Source organism: Bactrocera dorsalis, chromosome 4, assembly GCF_023373825.1.
Source record: "Bactrocera dorsalis isolate Fly_Bdor chromosome 4, ASM2337382v1, whole genome shotgun sequence".
NCBI classification, from domain to species: domain Eukaryota; kingdom Metazoa; phylum Arthropoda; class Insecta; order Diptera; family Tephritidae; genus Bactrocera; species Bactrocera dorsalis.
Window position 1 is genome coordinate 47,402,704 of NC_064306.1, and position 8,132 is coordinate 47,410,835.

The following is an 8,132-nucleotide window of genomic DNA, read 5'->3' on the forward strand; positions in this document are numbered from 1 at the left end:
TTATTTTAGGCCCAGGAATCTTTTGGTCACACGTTGGCCTGAGTTCTATGCTACATAAAGTTTTTTTTAATTTTGAAAATGTGAAAGAATGATATATGGGGGCTAAATGGATGGTATTCATCCGTATTGTAATCCAATTTCGTTGCTTTCACTATAGAAGATTGGAATGTCAAGTATACTGAAGTATCCTGAGCACATTCTTGTATTGTATCTTAAGTGGTTAGCATAACATAGCCTTTCAAATTGTCGGTCGACTGCAGTATATTTCAAACTGAGGTCTTTGCTATTGCGAAGCCGCGGAGTTGGCCTCTAATGCACCAGCAGGCAATTCCATAGTCAACTTTTTGTAGACAGCCTCGTATCGCATATCGGTCAGCCTAGTCTTGGGAAGCAGGGCAACAGTGGAAAGTGTTGTCAGAAGTAAGCAACTTCACTACTAGGTGCCAGACCACAAAGGCATTGATGGCAATCAAATAGTGGACGAGATTGCCAAGAATGGTGTACGGCTAACATCCGAAAACGTGATCAACATGGGCTAACAACGATCTGAACAAAAGCATGGAAAAGAATATCAAAACCCGATTGAACGAGCTACCTGGGTGCAAATCATATGCAAAATGGTAGTCCGGCAAGACTACACAAAATTCCTACTGGCCCTTGATAGAAGAGTCTGTTAAAATTTGCGTAAAGCGCAGGCTTCCTAAAAGAATGACCTCTCGTCATGGACCTCGCAACTAAGTTTTTGGTGATACACACAAGCGCTAGGTGAACAAAACTATTATACTCTGTAGCAACATGTTGCAAGAGTATAAAAATGCAAGCATATGTCTCAAGATATTCACACAAAAGACAAGCGAGCATATAGACTGAGTGACAGACACTTAGCAACTTGCAGCATTTCAACAAGTAGTCCAAGTAGTCGACAGTTGTAAAGTATTGCGAAATTGCCCAACAAATTAAATGCCAAGAGCGCATACACTACCGATTATATGAGCATTCCAAGTTGCTCGTGCATCAAGACAAAATGCCTAGTGCACCTCTATATATTTTTAAATGTCCATATGTTTGTACGAACATATTATGCAGGGTATATGAGCACTACGCATATGAGTTCGTATGTATGTATGTTTAAATGTGCGACTACGAAAGTGTATAAATAAAATATTTAACTCGCACAAAGTTTGATTGCACATGCGAATGAGTGAGGAAAATGAGCAGTTGCAGCAACAGTGAGATTGAAAAGTGAAAATTCCATTGAGACACTGATTGCCAAAGCGAAAGCGAAATTGCCTTTCAGCAACTGCAGTGAAACAACGCAGATCCACACGAGCAGCGAGCAAGGCAGCTCTGCAGCAAGTTCTACGTTGAAAGTGGAAACTTTGTAACACGCTGCGCAGCTGTTTAAAAAGTAACGTATTTCTATATAATTAGCACTTACAAAATGGTTTGCATAATCATTACAAATTCAATGCAGGCGTTTCTTTACTTTCTCTTTTTTTCTCACGCAATAAACAGCCATTAAATGTTGCTCATACGCAGCGTATGACTGAAGTTTTTCAATTTTTCACACATACCTATGGATAAGCATGTATGAGACTGAGGCTTTCAACACAACAACGCCACTTCGGAGTTCTGCTAACTTTGCGGCAATTTATGTTTTTGAGCAGCATAACGGTTATTTTCATATTCCTTTTTTAATTTACGCGCGCTCAGCTATAAACTCATCAACTTGAAGTCGGCGCTTGTTCAGCAGCTGCGCCGCCTCACTTTCGGCGTGTTTACTTGAATACCTAATTATGTGTGCAAAATGAAGCAGACACACGCCGTTGCAATGTTGCAATTCACTTATGCTGGCGCGCTTACTTTTATGGGTGTAGGTATGTAAGTCCTTAGACTTGTATGCCTCGACGTAATTAATTATGCAAAGAAAGTTTTGCAGTTCAACACGCTTTTTATAAACACACTTCAGCCAAAGCCAAGGCATTATTCTGAATGTGTTCGCTAACTGCCTGGCTGATGAGTGCAAAGTAAACCAGACAAAGTTTCTGCAACTTAGCGCCAGCTAATCAGGTTGCAGTGCGAGCACGAGTGAGTGACGACGTATTTGCATTAACGTTTTGCCTTAGCAGCGTCGTGTAAATTATGTACAGAGGTATGTGCTATTACAGGTGGGAGCAAATTTCGCGTAATGATGGCTTATTAACTTCAAGTGGAAGAAATAATGTTTAAATATTTGACTTTGTGAAAGAAAATTCAATTTGTGGAATGTGTCAAAGTGTGACAAGTAGAAGCAAATATTTGTAAAATAATACTGAGGGAAATATTTAATAACAAATGTAGTGAAAATAGGTGAAAGGTTAAACTTGATTACGATTCGAAGCTCCTAAGGATCAGTTAAACCGCACTCTACCATAGGAATTTGAAAATCAGGCATATAGTGCATGATTTTCTAGAATATCACAGTTTCAAAGACAATTTCCAGAATAAATTCTAATTGGATATGTTCTCGTTCAGATAAAAACTTTAATTTCGAAGATTTTAATATGTTCAGCAGCTTCCCTCGCTGCTTTGCGACCCAGTGCTGTCATTGAATTTAGCGCTGTCATTGACTCACACCTATTCAGAGGCCTACCATTGTTTACTCAATTTAAGGCTCTTTTAGTTTCAATTTGGAGGAAACCATACAAATACACTGCTGATGACTTCCACGCAAATAAGTGAAAACAATAGAAAAATGTTTTTTCTATGCCATAAAAAACCGAAAAGCACAGTCCAAATACAGCTGTCTTCCTATAGACTAACCAGTCTTCTACCGTGTCTTTCTAAAGTATTTGAAAAAGTGTTACTACTATCAAAGATGTCTCCTTTCTTCCAAAAATCACCTGTACGGGTTTCATGAAAACCCGAAATAAGAAAAGTATTTGAGCACTGAGAGTACGAGGTTTGACAATTAAGTAATGAGACTGATTTTATTGCCGCGCTTGTGGTAAGCCTGTGACATTGGAATTCCCTTTCTCTTTATCCGGCATCCTCCCCTCTCCATTGATATACATACATACGTGCCATCGCTCTAGCTTGTTTAGTTCGCCTGCTGCGTCAAGTTGAGTAGACGTGTGTTTGTAGTGCTCATCACGAAAATGGAAAAACGAAATCAAGACCAACGCGTCGCGATAAAATTTTGCGACAGATTGGGCAACAGCTTCGGAAACATACACTAAAATTGTAAGAGTGTATGGTGATAGTGCTCTTAGTCGTGCCCAGGTATTTCGCGCGTGTCTCCGCGCTCCCTCCGCCTGAAAAAGCTCGCATGAGCAATTCGAAGGTGAAAACGATGATTATTTCTTTTCTTGATAGCCGTGTAATCGTCCACAAAGAATTCGTTCCACCGGGGAAAACTGTGAATCAAGTCTACTATTGCCAAGTACTCGAAAGATTGCGAAAACGAGTCAACAAGGTGCGCCCAGACATCGCTCGTAACTGGATCATTCATCACGACAAGGCGCCGTGCCCCACGCCCTCAGCGTGTCTCAGTATTTGGTCTCTAAAGCGATCGCCGTGTTGCAACAGCCGCCTTATTCGCCCGACATGTCACCCTGTGACTTTTTTTGTTTCCTAAAACAAAATCGGTGGTCAAAGGAACCCATTTTGAGTCGATTACGGACATCCAGGCGGCCGTGACGAGGGTACTCGCGGACATCCCAGTCGAAGCGTTCCAGAAATGTTACGAAGCATGGAAAACGCGCTAGAATCGTTGTATAGCTGCCCAAGGGGACTACTTTGAAGAGGCTGTCAGAGTTGTAAAATAATTTTAAAATATACGGTTTTTATGGAATTAGTCTCATTACTTAATTGTCATACCTCGTATGACAGGCACGCATCTTCCAGAGCAAGGACTTGGCATGCCTCTGTTTAAATGTGTTAGAATAAATAATCTAAAAAATCAAATATCTGTAACAAATACAAAAGAAATTTTGAAGAAAGTATTTACTTTAAGTTTATAACTACTATTGAAGGTGTATTCGGAAGACTATGAACGTTTTACCGGGAAGAGCAGCTTTATTCAAATATATTCTAAACTACATATACATACATATTACATTAGTGTAAGTATATTTTTTAAAATATTCGCCCCGCAAAGAATTTTGAGCTAGCAAGTTTCATGAATTCGAGATTATAAAGAAGAAATTGACTTTCTAACTGACAACTACGACATAAAAAAAATATCAAAAATCACAAATCACGCAGATATTTGAACTCTATGCTGATGTACACTTTTTAGCAGAGTTTCGCTTTAAAACGATTTATCCTCCCCAAAGCATTTTCCGAATATTAAAAAAATTTTTTATGAACAGCTTAGATGCAACTGTGACAAGCACACCCTTCACTGGAGGAACTTAACAAGCGTGTTTACATACGTGTTAGAATAAATGCTCTAAAAATTCGAATATGTAGCTTAACTAAAGTAATTTTGATGAAAGTATTTACCTAAAGCTTATAAAAGAAAAGCAATGTAGTTCTTAGGCGAGGTTACTCCTTCAAGGAAATTCCTTTTACATGCAAACATAGAGCTCTAAGTTCCAACATAAATTTAAAGTAAATTCAGCTTTTCACATTGGAGCAAACACAACTTCGACAACTGCACGCCCTTTTGTATTTTTCTAAAGCTGAAAAGCAGTCACTTAAAGTTCCATTTAAGTTCCACAAGCAATAACTTAGTTCACAGTACGACAATTCTAGTCAATTATGAAAACAATTCGCCGGAAATAATAATTACTTTAAAACAATAAGCGGGCAACTTTTCCAATAACTTGCGCAAAGTCCCAAGTGCAAATTCAAATTCCATTCAATGGAACAAATCAACGATAAATTCAATTTCATTTGCCACTGCTTGCTTTCACATATTTTTTTTTGTAACTGTACATAGCTAATATTTTTTGTTTGTTTTCCAATTACTTTGTTGGGCCAATGCAAGCAAAAACCGCACACAAGCAAAACATAAGGAAGCCACTTAGTTAACTGGATTTTTAATCGAATGAACAATTGCGTGCCGTTGTGTGCAAATGCACACACATACAAACATATGCTTGTGTGTGTATATATATTTATATTTGCATTTGCAATTTCATTGTTGGCACACAGAAAACTCAATTGGCGTTCAAGTTTCAATTTATATTCCATTCCAAACACGTGTGTGCGACATTGAAAGCGAGTTGGAACAAGGCAGCAAAATAGAGGGAGAAATATATAAAATAATAGAAAATATAAAATATTTCAAATAACAATATGGCGTTGACGAAGAATTTAAGAAAGAATTAGAAAAATGTTAACATTTCTCCAAAATAATTTGATTAATTTTATCAAATTTATTTCAAACTGCCAGACATCCATACCCTTATCGCATAATTGCCAAATATATAAAATTCTCACAGACTTTTGCACAATTAATCACTTTCACACATTATTAATGCGCATGTGTTCATATAATACAATCATGCAAATCTTCAAATTTGGTTTTTGCTCTTCGTCAAAGTGATTTATTTCATAAACTGCGCACTGCTCGTGTGTCAGTGCGTATGAGTAACATGCGTGTTATATTGCATACGAGTTTGTGATGTGTGTGTGTGCGTGTGAAGGCATGCAAATTTGCAGACGCACAACAATTTTTTGCAGCCGAAATCCATATGCCACAATCAGAAAATGTTTGTGTCAATTATTCTTTTACATTCTTGTGCATATCTGAGACGCAGTTAAATCTCAAAGCACTCTTAGCGATAATATTTATTTTTTATGCGTAGTACTTGGGTATAATAACAGAAAACGCATGGAATTATTTATGCAAACTCATGTAGACGTTGCAATTTATTAGAAAATTAAATGTTAACTGGAATTTCTCTCGAGTGAAAATAATAAATTTTTTGTTTCGTTACAACAACAACAAAAGAGTTTTAAAGAAAGAGGACTTTAAAGCCTTTTTGAAGGGCCAGGAAAGCCTCGCCCAAAAAGGGAAGAAAGAGCAAATCCAAAGTGAAAACTATGCTCATTGTCTTCCTTGACGTCAAAGGCACCATCCACCATGAATCTGTTCCTCCTGGACAAACCGTCAACGCCAAGTTTTACGTGGCAGTCCTCAAGAAACTCAAACGAAGGGTCAATCGGTTGCGGAAGTTGCAACAGGACAACACTCCGACTCACACCGCCTTTCTTGTGAATAGCTACCTAATCGCGCTGGCGTCCCAACGCTGCATCCATGCAGAAGGAGCCTATTTTGAAAGTTTTTGAAGAATTGTAATCGGTTCAATAATTTTTTTTAAATCGACTCAGTCCTATTACTTTCCGGACACACGTCTCCATTGTTTTAGACGTGCATACGGTCCGAGGTCTTAGCATTGACTCGGATCACTATCTTGTTGCAGCGAAGATACGCACCCAACTCTGTGCAGCAACAAATGCACGTCAAGAAGCACATGTAAGGTTCGAACTGCAGAAGCTGCAATCACAACAGACAGCATAACGATTTAATGTTTGACAAGCTGGCCGGCAGGCGAAACTACTATGAAAGGATGTGGCAACTACCAGAAAGTTTCAAGACCGAAGAGAACTCTTGAAGAACCCCCAACCATGGTCTAGTGACTGATGCCGCGCACACACTGAAATTGTGGAGGGAACATTTTTCCAGCCTTCTGAATGGCAGTAAAGGCGTAGACGGCGAACCCAATTCCCTAATCAATGCGATGGAACAGACGTTTCATTGCCCAACCCGGAAGCAGCTCGAAAAATAACAGGGCGTCGTGGGACGATGATTTACCGGTCGAGCTTTCAAATACGCTGGCGAAGAACTAATAAGGAGCATGCATCAGCTTCTTTGTAGAATATGGTCGGACCAACGATTGGAATTTAAGTATGCTCTGCGCAATCCAATACTTTTTACAGCAAGAAAAGGAGTTAACTTTAAGTCGCAACGTCTGACGTTGATCAATTTCAAAAATGGCGCCAGGATTGGTTAAGACCTCTCCGAGCCGTTCGATAACAAACAAGGTTTCAGACAAGGTGACGCCCTATCGTTCAACTTCTCTGTTGCTGCTAGAGAAAATAATTCGAGTTGCAGAGCTGAACAGAAGAGGTAATATCGACGTAAGAAGCGAAGCAAATGGGTCTAGTAGTGAACGAGAGCAAGACGAAATGTCTTCTGTTATCAAACAAACAGTCGTCGTACTTGAGACTTGGCTCCCGCGTCACTGCTGATAGCATTAGGACCAACAACAACGTCAGGACTGAGTAGGCAATTGAGTAGTAAAGTCCTCTCTCGACGAACAAAGACCAAATTATACAAGTCACTCATCATCCCTGATCTGCTATATGGTGCAGAGGACAACATGCCTGGACGAAGACAACATCTGATAAGTCGGCGTTACGTGTTTTCGAGAGAAAGGTTCTGCAAAAGATTTATAGACCAGTCGATGGAACGATAAACTCTCCGAGATATACGACGACATTGATATACCTCTGCGAATTAGGATAGCACTCCAACCCTGAGAGTGGTCCACACAGTACAGACCGGAAGCAGCAGAGACAGACGAAGATCTCCACTGCGTTGGAACGACCAAGTGTTGTAATCTCGGCTATAAACGCATAAGCGGTGTCTATCCCACTAAAGAAAACGAATTAAAATATAGGAATCCCTTATGTCCAAATCGTAACCGTGTTTACTGAAATTCTACGGAAAAGGAGATTTTGCTAATCTAAAAAAGCATCAATAATGGTTTATGGAATTTACGAATTATAAAAAGGGTAACACAAATAAATACATCCAATAAAAATGACTTGCTAACTTTGCTTGTAATATTTCCACAGATATAATTTTTTTTGTATTTTCAGTATGATAAATGATTGCCAATAACTTCAAGCGCGGATTATTGCACGCATCAATCTTTTGCTACAAATGATATGGTGGATGGATATATATTTGCCATTTCACCCCTTAATGCAATGACAACAAATCGAGAAGTAAACATATATTTATATTCTTCACATACAAAGATAACAAGCTACGAAAAAAGCCAACAACTAAAACAATGCAAATCGGTTACAGCTTCCAATGGCTTTGTTTCGTTCAACGGCAAACAGTTCAAAGT